We start from the raw sequence: 13,869 nt of genomic DNA on the forward strand, positions 1-13,869 counted from the left end.
TTCGGCAAATTATGGCGACTCCTAGCCTTGCCGGGGTCCGAGAGGCCCCTGCCCTGGTGCTGACTGTCCTTCGTATACTGCTCAAGACCGCCGGGCCACTACCCATACGCGGTCCTTCCAGCAACCTCCGAGCAGTCCCCCTCCGGACAATCACTGCTGTTGCTGACCTTGCTGACCTGTCCTGCACTTCGCTGGACTCACTTCAGGCCTTTCTACGTACACTTTTGTTCCTTTTCTTCCTTGCTCTACTACCACTTCACTTTCACTTAGCTCCTCTACCACTTCCTTCTACTTTCACTTCCCTCACTAAACTCAAGCTCTTCCCTGAGCTGACTCTGATCTTTCCACTTCTCCCTCCAAACTCTAACTGCCTGGTTCTCCCGCCTCCAGAGCTGTGTACTCCTCTGTGGGCGGAGCCAACCGCCTGGCCCACCCCCTGGTGTGAACATCAGCCCCTGGAGGAAGGCAACAAGGATTTTGGTAGCTTTGATGTTCCTGAATGGGATGTAGGGTGTGGTGGTGTGATGACCTGTGACCCCTGGCTTGCACAAGATCAGAACCTACATTCGCAGACACTGTGTTTCAGGATGGTTGTCCCTCATCAGTACAAAGAGGAGCTTAAAGTCTCCTCACCACTGGCATGCTGGACTGGTGTGTCAGTCTCCTCAAGGAAAATAGCTTTCCCTTTAGACCCCATTTTAGCCTTTCATACAGCCAGATCAGATCTCATACTTTGCACTGATGAGGGGCAACCACCCCGAAGCACCGTGTCTGCAAATTGAGGTTCTGATCTGGCATAAACCCTAAGTCATATGACAAGGCTCATTAAAGCGTCACTTTTGACTTTTAGGATTGATACCTCTAATAGGTGGCACTAGAGTTTGTCTACTTCCTCCCTGAAGAGACAATCTGCATATTTCCCAGAGGAGCATTGTAGCTTAAAGTCTCCTCAGCACTGGCAAGCTGGAATACACCGGTGTGTCAGTCTCCGCAAAAAATGAATTACATATTTTGATTCAGATGATTAAATATACCTAAAATCAAACCTAATATCTGAGGCACCATTTTTTTTTTTTTGCTTTTGTTCCCCATTGAAAGTGATCAGAACATTTGCTAAAAGTTGAATTTTGAAGATTTACTCAAATTGAGCTAGAAAATTGGATTTCTATCAAATTTATTCAATGAAACTCGAATGTTAAATTTTGTTAAAATGCTATTTATTATCCTCTGAGGTCTCCCCATCCCAAAGTAAAATTAATGTATTGGCCAAGAAAATATCATCCCTTGCCCTTTGGGTGTCTCTACCACCGACACTCCCCACCGGCCTTCCACCGGCTTTTTAATTCATCTGCTCTGAGTCAAGTTCCAGCACTGGTCTCCTCTTACTTTTTCCAGTGCTGTTTAGGTCATGACATGCACGGCCCCTTGTGGTCTTGTGGAGCAATTTACTTTATGACGTCATGAGATGCATCAAGAAGTAATCGGTATCGGAAGCCAGAGAGGGAGACTTAGGAAGTTGGTGAAGGACCGGTGGGGAGCTATAGTAACTATATTTTATTGTTAATCAAAAAGGTCCATGGAGCTCTGTTTGGAGTCTCGACATGGAAAATAGCCAGATATCCCTCCGGGAAGGACATAGCCAAGGAGTGGCTCTTTTTAGGAGACCACCATAACCACCATATTAAGTGGCCCTTTTAGTCAATATCCAGCTCTTGACAAATTTAAAGATATGACAAGGGAAATTCCAAGGCCAGGTATCCATCCACCGACAGCTGTTTCGGGGTATTGCCCCTCATCAGTGTGTATATTTTATTGTTGTTTTTTTTAACCCCAGCCCATATGATATAATCCACACATTTTGGGGAATTCTAAAGGAACAACATTTTTTCAAAATCAATTATCTGATCTTTAAAATAAATTATTTGTTGGAGCAATGGTCACCAAAATCTCGGTGAAAGGCAAGAAGTGGCAACTAGTTGATCTGCATTTCTTGTCACCATTTAAAAAATTGGGAAGTAATACAGCCTAAAAGTTTGGGTGCCCATTGACTTCTAAGGGGTTCGGGATCCAAGGTCAAGTTCAGATGACGTTCTGGTACGAAACTGAACTTTTAACTACGAACCTAGCTAACGAGAAGACCTACGGGTCCGCTCATCCCTTCTTGTGAGCTATGCCCAGACTGTAGCTGGTGACAGTTGTATATCACAGCTGACATTACTGCAGTGGCTGGGACCATACCTACCATGATGGTAGTGATGTAACTTGAAGCACATATGGGCCCCCAATGCAAAAGCTCCACTGGAGCCCCTAACTATTGAAAGTCTTTAGAAGCCTTGGTCTGGTCATATACAGTACAGACCAAAAGTTTGGACACACCTTCTCATTTAAAGAGGTTTCTTTCTTTTCATGACTTTGAAACTTGTAGATTCACATTGAAGGCATCAAAACTATGAATTAACACATGTGGAATGAAATACTTAACAAAAAAGTGTTAAACAACTGAAAATATGTCTTATATTCTAGGTTCTTCAAAGTAGCCACCTTTTGCTTTGATTACTGCTTTGCACACTCTTGGCATTCTCTTGAGGAGCTTCAAGAGGTAGTCACCGGAAATGGTTTTCACTTCACAGGTGTGCCCTGTCAGGTTTAATAAGTGGGATTTCTTGCCTTATAAATGGGGTTGGGACCATCAGTTGTGTTGTGCAGAAGTCTGATGGATACACCACTGATAGTCCTACTGAATACACTGTTAGAATTTGTATTATGGCAAGAAAAAAGCAGCTGAGTAAAGAAAAACGAGTGGCCATCATTACTTTAAGAAATGAAGGTCAGTCAGTCCCAAAAATTGGGAAAATTTTGAAAGTGTCCCCAAGTGCAGTGGCAAAAACCATCAAATGCTACAAAGAAACTGGCTCACATGAGGACCGCCCCAGGAAAAGAAGACCAAGTGTCACCTCTGCTGCGGAGGATAAGTTTATCTGAGTCACCAGCCTCAGAAATCGCAGGTTAACAGCAGCTCAGATTAGAGACCAGGTCAATGCCACACAGAGTTTTAGCAGCAGACACATCTCTAGAACAACTGTTAAGAGGAGACTTTGTGCAGCAGGCCTTCATGGTAAAATAGCTACTAGGAAACCACTGTTAAGGACAGGCAACAAGCAGAAGAGACTTGTTTGGGCTAAAGAACACAAGGATTGGACATTAGACCAGTGGAAATCTGTGCTTTGGTCTGATGAGTCTAAATTTGAGATCTTTGGATCCAACCACCATGTCTTTGTGTGACGCAGAAAAGGTGAACGGATGGACTCTACATGGCTGGTTCCCTCCGTGAAGCATGGAGAAGGAAATGTGATGGTGTGGGGGTGCTTTGCTGGTGACACTGTTGGGGATTTATTCAAAATTGAAGGCATACTGAACCAGCATGGCTACCACAGCATCTTACAGCGGCGTGCTATTCCATCCGGTTTGCGTTTAGTTGGACCATCATTTATTTTTCAACAGGACAATGACCCCAAACACACCTCCAGGCTGTGTAAGGGCTATTTGACTAAGAAGGAGAGTGATGGGGTGCTACGCCAGATGACCTGGCCTCCACAGTCACCAGACCTGAACCCAATCGAGATGGTTTGGGGTGAGCTGGACCGCAGAGTGAAGGCAAAAGGACCAACAAGTGCTAAGCATCTCTGGGAACTCCTTCAAGACTGTTTGAAAACCATTTCCGGTGACTACCTCTTGAAGCTCATCAAGAGAATGCCAAGAGTGTGCAAAGCAGTAATCAAAGCAAAAGGTGGCTACTTTGAAGAACCTAGAACATAAGACATATTTTCAGTTGTTTAACACTTTTTTGTTAAGTATTTCATTCCACATGTGTTAATTCATAGTTTCGATGCCTTCAATGTGAACCTACAATTTTCAGAGTCATGAAAATAAAGAAAACTCTTTGAATGAGAAGTTGTGTCCAAACTTTTGGTCTGTACTGTAGACCATAGGGATCTTTGGGGCTCCAGGGTTCGGGTGCGATTGCAACCCCTGCACTATTGTAGGTACACCCCTGCATACCAATTAACCTGTCGTATGCAGCAGTTAATAACTGTGGTATTTAAGTAGTCAATGGAAAGGATGGGATTCCATCAAAACATTGGCACCATTGTGACGCAATCAGGTCAATTTATTTCCACTGATAGCAAGTACAGATCTTCCTGGAGACTATAAGAAAAAAAATGGAAAAAAAAACCCAAAACATTTTTAATAAATTTATTTATCACATTAAAACATCTAAAAATAAATAAAAAGTTCATATTTTTATTTTTGCAGCTGTAACAACCTTTTCTAGAAAAACAAAAACAAATTGGCGCAAATGGAAATTAAAACTTGTAACGGAAAATAAACGAGTCGTGGCTCTGACAATACGAGGACAATAAAAAGTTTTAAATTGTGTTTAAAAATTTTGTAAAAGTAGTGTAACATAAAAAAAATAAATAAATGTTATGTTTTAGCTGTCACGGTTAGTAAGATGCAGAATTTGCGGTCCACGTGTCCCGGTGATAGCCTATATATCCAGTTGTCTTAAGTTGGCTGACTTTTTGGGAGTCAGTGTGCTCCTAGAGGATAGACAGCGGGGCACCATACCTTTCATCCCCTTGTAATAACTAAGCTCCTCAGATACAATGGTTGATCTGCTGAAGGTGACATTGTGCTGACCCTTATCTATGTACCATTGTGTGTTCATCTCTTCTTCCACCTGGGACTCTCTCCTCTCTCCCTTGGCCAGTCTCTATAGTCCTAAAATCTTGATTGACAGGTCATTTGCACCCATTACCTATTGTCTTTTAGAATGAGTCATTATCACATGAAGAATGCCTGGTCCCTGGGACATCGCACCTGATATGGAGACTATTTTACGCCATTATTGTATTGTTCCAGTTAATTTATCTTTATCTCTATATACTAAAATCAAATTCTTGTGAATTCCTTTTAACTGAAGACATTTTGACCAGCCATGAATAAGGCTACTTTCACACTTGCGTTCAGCGGAGTCCGTCACTATGGACAATAGCGCAGTCCGTTAACGCACTGCGCTATTCTCCATAGACTTGTATGGACAACACACTGTAACGCAAGTGTCTGCGTTGCATCCGCTGGATGACGCAGCGTCGTTATTTTGACGCTGCGTCGAGCGTAAGGAACGCTGCATGTAACTTTTATTGAGCGACAGAAACCTTTATTTTTCACTGCACATGCCCTTTTTTTTTTTTTTATTTTTTTTTAAATCACAGAAACTTTATTTTGTTTCTCGGTGGCCAAACGTTCAGCTGAGCGCCCGGCCGCCGGCATGTGATAGCGTTCAGCTGAGCGCCCGGCCACTGGCATGTGAGAGCGCTCAACTGAGCGCCCGGCCGCTGGCATGTGAGAGCGCTCAGCTGAACGCCCGGCCGCTGGCATGTGAGAGCGCTCATGAGCGCCTGGCCGCCGGCATGTGATAGCGTTCAGCTGAGCGCCCGGCCGCTGGCATGTGAGAGCGCTCAACTGAGCGCCCGGCCGCTGGCATGTGAGAGCGCTCAGCTGAACGCCCGGCCGCTGGCATGTGAGAGCGCTCATGAGCGCCTGGCCGCCGGCATGTGATAGCGTTCAGCTGAGCGCCCAGCCGCCGACATGTGAGAGCGCTCAGCTGAGCGCCCAGCCGCCGACATATGAGAGCGCTCAGCTGAGCGCCCAGCCGCCGACATGTGAGAGCGCTCAGCTGAGCGCCCAGCCGCCGACATGTGAGAGCGCTCAGCTGAGCGCCCAGCCGCCGACATATGAGAGCGCTCAGCTGAGCGCCCAGCCGCCGACATGTGAGAGCGCTCAGCTGAGCGCCCAGCCGCCGACATATGAGAGCGCTCAGCTGAGCGCCCAGCCGCCGACATGTGAGAGCGCTCAGCTGAGCGCCCGGCCGCCGGCTATTGAGAGCGATCAGCTGAGCGCCCGGCCGCCAGCATGTTAGAGCGCTCAGCTGATCGTTCACAATAGTCTGCTGCCGGTAAAACTGTAAAGAAGAAAATAAATAAATAAATAAAAAAAAAAAAAAGCTTTCCGCTGTTTTGTACGATCCGTTGCATCCGTCACACAACGCAATGCTACGGAAGCCGTCCAACGCAAGTGTGAAACTAGCCATAGATGGCTTGGAAGGATATATTTTTTCTTGGCTACTTTCAGCTTTACGGATCCACATTTGCGTTTCTGCAACTTGGACAGAAGCCTAACTTTCAATAGAAACATAAGAGATTCCCATAGTTCAGAATTCCCCAATATGTTAATAATGCAGATGTGTCACCCAGGAAAGGGGGTACTCGGTCCCGGTCGGTTGTAATTAGGAATGTCACTCTGGTGACCGTTGCCCGGTCCCGTGCCCTGGGGCTTCTATTGTAAAGGGGGTTATTATTTACAGTAGGGATGAGAGTTACTGTACGTGACGCCACCTGCGGGTTGCAGTTAAAGGTGGAGAACCGCCGCTGCTGAATGTGGGTACTCCCAGAGCTGGTGATGGTAGCAGCAATGGTCTTGGCCCTCCGCAGGTAGGGCCGTGCCTGGGAGATGTGACGGGGGCAATAACGGAGACCACACCAGGTTGTCTTGAACAGTCTCTATTCACTCAAACCCATGGATACTGGTTCAGGTCCCTTGGAGTATCAGTGCCAATGTAGTGACCCAGGTTGCTCTGTCCCCGGCACTCTCTTTTGGTTGGGTCCCCGTAGCGTGGAGCGTTTGGGGTCCGACTGTCCCTTTTGGGGTTCAGTCTCCTCCGTACGGCGGACAGTGCGGACCCAATGGGGAGGTAAGTGTCCGAACCCTGATCCTAGTTTACTGCTGATGCCCCCGGATTATTTGGTTTGGTGAAGTCCATGAAGGTGTCCTCACCGTATCAAGCCGTGTAGAACTGGCGCCTGATCTAGGGCCCTGTGCCCCGTGCGTGCTCCGGTCCCAGCGGTATCTGTCTGTACCCGCCCTGGCGACTTGTCTCCTGTGCCCCTGGGTCACCGTTGCACGGACTCAGCTCAGGCACGTCCGCACACCTCTCTGTGTGCCACACTTCTCTCTGACTGCTCACCCCTCCCACCAGGCTGGCTACTCCCGGGACTCGTTCCTTCCCATAGGCGACCATCCCCTTACATGGTTAACCCTCTATCCCCGGTGTGGAGTGGAGAACTAGGATTTTTGGTTGTGCTTTGGTGGTATCGGCACTGGTACTCCAGGTCCCAGGGGGTAGGTCCTGCATCCCCAAGAGGATGTAGTTCCCTTTAGTGCCCTGAGTGGCTCAGGGGCGCTACACAGACAGCAAATAAAAGATGGAGCAATACAGGTCAGTCGTAGAAGGAGTGGACATCGTCTTCGGAATCTGACCGGTCACGATTTGATTTTTCAGAATCCTTTTCATTCTGGAAAAATTCTTCACTTGACTCTGGAAGAGAAAGTAGAAACATCTAGAAAGTATTATTGTCGTATAGTACAATATATCACAAAAGTGAGTACATCCCTCACATTTGTGTAAATATTTTATTATATCTTTTCATGGGACAACACTGAAGATCTGGCCCTGTGATACAATGTACAGTGTCAGTGTGCAGCTTGTGTAATAGTGGTGCCCTCTAAATAACTCAACACACAGCCACTAATGTCTAAACCACTGGCAACAAAAGTGAGTACACCCCTAAGTAAAAATGGCCAAATTGTGCCCAAAATGTCAATATTTTGTGTGGCCGCCATTACTTTTAAGGAGTAGGACGTCACCTGCGTCATCCACGTAACTGGCAAAATCTCACGCCTGCCAGAGACAGTGCCAGCTCGCGTAGGCGCACTTATGTTTTCGACTCTGGCCACAAAAGGAAATGTCTCTGCGCAGGTGTGAGATTTTGCCAGTTACGTGGATGACGCAAGTGACGTCCTACTCCTTAAAAGTAATGGCGGCCACACAAAATATTGACATTTTGGGCACAATATGGCCCCGGCATCATCCATATCAATCATCAAAGGAGGCCGAGATCAGCGCCGAAGGGAGGGTCAGGAGCCGCAAAACAGGATGCCAATTGGACCGGGCCGACGAATTTACATATATGGAGGGAGATAGAATGAAGGTATTTTCGGAGTCTGCAGGGCACAAGATGCATCGTTATACAATGCAGCACAGGCGATGGTTAAGAACCAGTCTTAGTTTACAAAGCCAAAATTTGTTGGCAGGTTCCCTTTAACTTCAGGCAAACTGAAACATCTATGTGTACCGCCCCGGGGCTCGGATGGCTGCCAAGCCGCTCAGGTCCGTGCTCGTCGGTGGGTGGCTTGAGCTCCTCCCGGACCCGGGGGTCACGTCGCTCTGAAGGGGAGTTGGCGCTACGTGTAGGGATTTTCGGTGGGGAAGGTTCACGGCCGAGGCCGTGGCGTTTAGTGATGTACGTTCGTGACGCAACCCACGGGTTGTGGTGAATGTGGACACCACCGCTGCCGTTAACTAGGCTCCCAGGGACGATGTTATTCAGCTTGGTGTTGACCCCTCCGTGGGCAGGGGGTGATGGTCCCGGAGCCCGGAGGCCTGAGGGCACTGTTGTACTCACTATGACAGATACACCGAAGTCTCTGGTAAACCAAAAAGGATGGTGGTCGGTGCCCGCAGCCGGTTGCCCCTTTCTCAGGTTGGTGGTCCCCGCCTTTCTCCTGCACCTATGGTAGAACTTGATTGCCTATGCTTCAGCAATGGTAGTCCGCTCCCCGGCTTGATGTGTGTCGGGGAACCAGTTTGCCCGCAGGCGCTGGCCCGTGGGATCGCTCTGCCTGTGCGGTGGCTTTCTATCCCCCTCGGTGGGCTGTTGCCATCTTTCGGGTCTTGGGACGGGAAAGAACCTAAGGTCCAGACCTCAATCAGTGAATTTGACGTGGTCCAGTGGCTTCTGGACCTCGTTCTGGGTCTGAATACCCCCCCTGGTGCTCCGGTTTCCGGTTGGCTCCCTGGTTTGGTACTGGTGGGCCACTACCCTGTCCCGGACCCTTACGGTTCCACCAGCCATCTTCCCGGCTCCTGCAGGCGGCAACCACCGTCTGCCTCCTTGCCACGGTACCAGGGCTACGACCGCGGCACCGGTCAGTGTTGTCGCTGCAGACCTGACGCCACAGGCCTGCTGCACTTGAACTTGAACTCCACTCCACTTCACTATACTGACTGAACTGACTGACTGTTTCCTGTCTCAGGCCCTCTGGACTCCTCAGTGGGCGTGGCCAACCGCCTGGCTCCGCCGCCTGGTGTGACCATTGAACACAGAGAGGTGACAAGGGTTTGTAGGTTGGCTGCTGTCACCTTATTAGGGGCTGGTGTTTGTGCAGGGGGTCTACCTGTGACTACCTGGCTAGTCCAGGGTATCACATTTGCATCTAGTGAAAAAAAAAAATCACCATTGTTTCAGCTGAGAAGAGCCGGTCTAGGTCTCGGCAGGGAAGAGCTGGTATAGGTCTTGGGGCTGGGAAGAGCCGGCCCAGATCTCAGTTGGGAAGAGCCGGTCTAGGTCGCGGCTTAGAAGAGCTGGCCTAGGTCTTGGGGCTGGGAAGAGCCGTCCCAGATCTCCGCTGGGAAGAGCCAGCTTAGATTTCGGCTGGGAAGAGCCAGCTTAGATTTCCGCTGGGAAGAGCCAGCTTAGATTTCGGCTGGGAAGAGCCAGCTTAGATTTCCGCTGGGAAGAGCCAGCTTAGATTTCCGCTGGGAAGAGCCAGCTTAGATTTCCGCTGGGAAGAGCCAGCTTAGATTTCCGTTGGGAAAAGCAGGCTTAGGTCTCGGCTAGGAAGAGCTACGGATTAGTCTGATCTCCGGAAATGGTGCTTGGCCGGACCTTCATATTATTATTATACTGTATATGCAAGAACTTATTGTATGACTCCACTTTTACAAATGATCACCTGAATTGAAGTGTGTGCAAAAGAATTCTGCTGGGTGTGAACAGCGCTGTGGAACCTAATTTAGATACATCTTGGATGGATTTTTAAAATATGGGAATGGGGCCCTAAAAACGAACTTACCTTCTGACGGTGGCTTGAGAACAGAGGCAACTTCTGTATGTCTGCTGGAAAGAAAAACGGAATTGGTCAGATGGATCCAATCCAGTGGAATCTGCCAATCATTGTAGGCATCCAAATTTGTTTTACCTGAAAGTGGAACTTGCAAGAGACTCCTGATCGGGAAATGCGGCCCTGGACTCCACAGGATTCAGCTGAAGTAGATCCATAGATCCATCTTCACTGCATCTTTTGTGCTTTTCTCTACTAAAAAAAATCCCAAAAAACACAGCTGATTTTAACAAGCAATAAATGTAACTATTGGGTAGATTAAATAGTTAAATCTATGTTAGATTCCATGTATACAGACACTTGAACAACCCACGTAGAAAATTATCATGCACTTAAGTGGTCGTCAACTTTTGGGGACAATTTTATTTTATTTATATTTTTTTACTTAAATGTATGTATTTTAAGCTAAAAAAAAATCTTTTTTACAAATGGGTTTCATGAAAATATTTGCATTGTTTAGGTTTTTTTGTACTTTAAAATGTCATTTTTCTGTGGTTCTAAATCAGCAGACCAGAAAAAGACAGATAAAAGAATTCCAATTCACCCTTCAGATTATCAGAATAAACTCACTGACATATCCTCAGTTAACTCATTCAGATTATCAGAATAAACTCACTGACATATTCTCAGTTAACTCATTCAGATTATCAGAACAAACTCCCTGGCATATTCTCAGTTAACTCATTCAGATTATCAAAACAAACTCACTGACATATTCTCAGTTACCTCATTCAGATTATCAGAATAAACTCACTGGCATATTCTCAGTTAACTCATTCAGATTATCAGAACAAACTCCCTGGCATATTCTCAGTTAACTCATTCAGATTATCAAAACAAACTCACTGACATATTCTCAGTTACCTCATTCAGATTATCAGAATAAACTCACTGGCATATTCTCAGTTAACTCATTCAGATTATCAGAATAAACTCACTGATATATTCTCAGTTAACTCATTCAGATTATCAAAACAAACTCACTGACATATTCTCAGTTAGCTCATTCAGATTATCAGAATAAACTCACTGGCATATTCTCAGTTAACTCATTCAGATTATCAGAATAAACTCACTGATATATTCTCAGTTAACTCATTCGGATTATCAAAACAAACTCACTGACATATTCTCAGTTAGCTCATTCAGATTATCAGAACAAACTCACTGACATATTCTCAGTTAGCTCATTCAGATTATCAGAACAAACTCACTGACATTCTCAGTTAACTCATTCAGATTATCAGAACAAACTCACTGACATATTCTCAGTTAACTCCTTCAGATTATCAGAACAAACTCACTGACATATTCTCAGTTAACTCATTCAGATTATCAGTACAAACTCACTGACATATTCTCAGTTAGCTCATTCAGATTATCAGAACAAACTCACTGACATATTCTCAGTTAGCTCATTCAGATTATCAGAACAAACTCACTGACATATTCTCAGTTAGCTCATTCAGATTATCAGAACAAACTCACTGACATTCTCAGTTAACTCATTCAGATTATCAGAACAAACTCACTGACATATTCTCAGTTAACTCATTCAGATTATCAGAACAAACTCACTGCCATATTCTCAGTTAGCTCATTCAGATTATCAGAACAAACTCACTGATATATTCTCAGTTAACTCATTCAGATCAGGAAAAAAACTCACTGACATATTCTCAGTTAGCTCATTCAGATTATTAGAACAAACTCACTGACATATTCTCAGTTAGCTCATTCAGATTATCAGAACAAACTCACTGACATTCTCAGTTAACTCATTCAGATTATCAGAGCAAACTCACTGACATATTCTCAGTTAACTCATTCAGATTATCAGAACAAACTCACTGCCATATTCTCAGTTAGCTCATTCAGATTATCAGAACAAACTCACTGACATAATCTGAATGAGCTAACTGAAAATATGTCAGTGAGTTTGTTCTGATAATCTGAATGAGCTAACTGAGAATATCAGAACAAACTCACTGACATATTCTCAGTTAGCTCATTCAGATTATCAGAACAAACTCACTGACATATTCTCAGTTAAATCATTCAGATTATCAGAACAAACTCACTGGCATATTCTCAGTTAGCGCATTCAGATTATCAGAACGAACTCACTGACATATTCTCAGTAAACTCATTCAGATCAGGAAAAAAACTCACTGACATATTCTCAGTTAGCTCATTCAGATTATCAGAACAAACTCACTGACATTCTCAGTTAACTCATTCAGATTATCAGAACAAACTCACTGACATATTCTCAGTTAACTCCTTCAGATTATCAGAATAAACTCACTGACATATTCTCAGTTAACTCATTCAGATTATCAGAATAAACTCACTGACATATTCTCAGTTAAATCATTCAGATTATCAGTACAAACTCACTGACATATTCTCAGTAAACTCATCCAGATTATCAGAACAAACTCGCTGCCATATTCTCACACATGACACCCCCCCTCAAAAAAAATGTAGCGCTAAACATGTATAAAATTAACAAATAATGACCTTTTATTACAAAATTGAGGGCGAGAACATGATTTCAGGCAGCATAACCAGAGGGGCCTAAACATGAAAGAGATGGAAGAATGGATTATTACACATACATACATACCAAATACTAATTTTTGTATCAATATGGACATCTGTATTCCAAGCAAAAGATCTGTCCTCACAGGAGATTTGAATAAAAGAAAAAGTTATTTGGAATAAAGTTAAACCCAAAATGTATCGATAAAGATAAAATATAAAAGGCGTACACGGGACCCGTATAAGTACGAGAGAGGGATCTGCCCTGTTGTAAAAAGGTACAGTATTTAAATAAAAATTCTGTCACAGTCTTGGAGTTTCTGCACATGCCCGGACCAAAGAATGTGGAGCATCAGTAATAATTAAGCAATTCATAAGCAAAACATAAACAATTGCGACAAATAGGAACTGCACAGATGATCTAAAATCGTCCAGCAACTGTAGAGTTAAGCCTGCAGCAGGAGGCAGGAGGTATCCAGCAGTGACCCAGAGGATGCTGGGAAGCAGAGAGTGTGTATTTGCTTCTGAAAAAGGAAAGAAGTTCATTTGTCTCTCTAAAAAGGAGCTCCGCTCAGAAAGTGTTGTGTAAGTATCCTAAGAAAAGTCAAGCTACAGAGATCTACCAGTTCAGGACAGAGACTGTCAGGAGTGGAAAACAGCTCAGGATAATTTGAAAGCAAACTATGTGCAGCAGAAGTATAGTGGAGAGAAGTGACCAAGTACAGGATGCATGATAGGGTTCAGTGTTCTGCTCTGTCTACATATACTGTGTAAGGAGAAAGCGTAATCTGTCAACAGACTGTCATATATGTTACCCATCTTTTTAGGGCGGCCTATCACACTCCCTAGCCGAGCTAAATTCACATAATCCCTCGTCAAACTCCATGGCACCCAAATGCATCTCAAGGTTCTGGCCAACTTATACAGGAAGCAATTATCTATCCCCCATTTTCTTGAGATGGCTGGATTGTCATTGTAAATAAGCACTTGTACCTTGCCCCCCCATCTCATTGTAGATTGTAAGCTCTCACGAGCAGGGTCGTCTTTTTTCCCTCTAAATATTGTACTTTCTATAACATTTACTTGTTTGTATATGATCCTCCTGAATTGTAAAGCGCTGCGGAATATGTTGGCGCTATAGAAATAAAGATTATTATTATTTATCTATTTATCTTCTCTCCTTACACAGAATCTTTCTACTTACACAGTGGATGTACACACAGCAGAACACTGTACCTTATC

Source organism: Anomaloglossus baeobatrachus, chromosome 10 (assembly GCF_048569485.1).
Source record: "Anomaloglossus baeobatrachus isolate aAnoBae1 chromosome 10, aAnoBae1.hap1, whole genome shotgun sequence".
In the NCBI taxonomy this organism is placed as follows: domain Eukaryota; kingdom Metazoa; phylum Chordata; class Amphibia; order Anura; family Aromobatidae; genus Anomaloglossus; species Anomaloglossus baeobatrachus.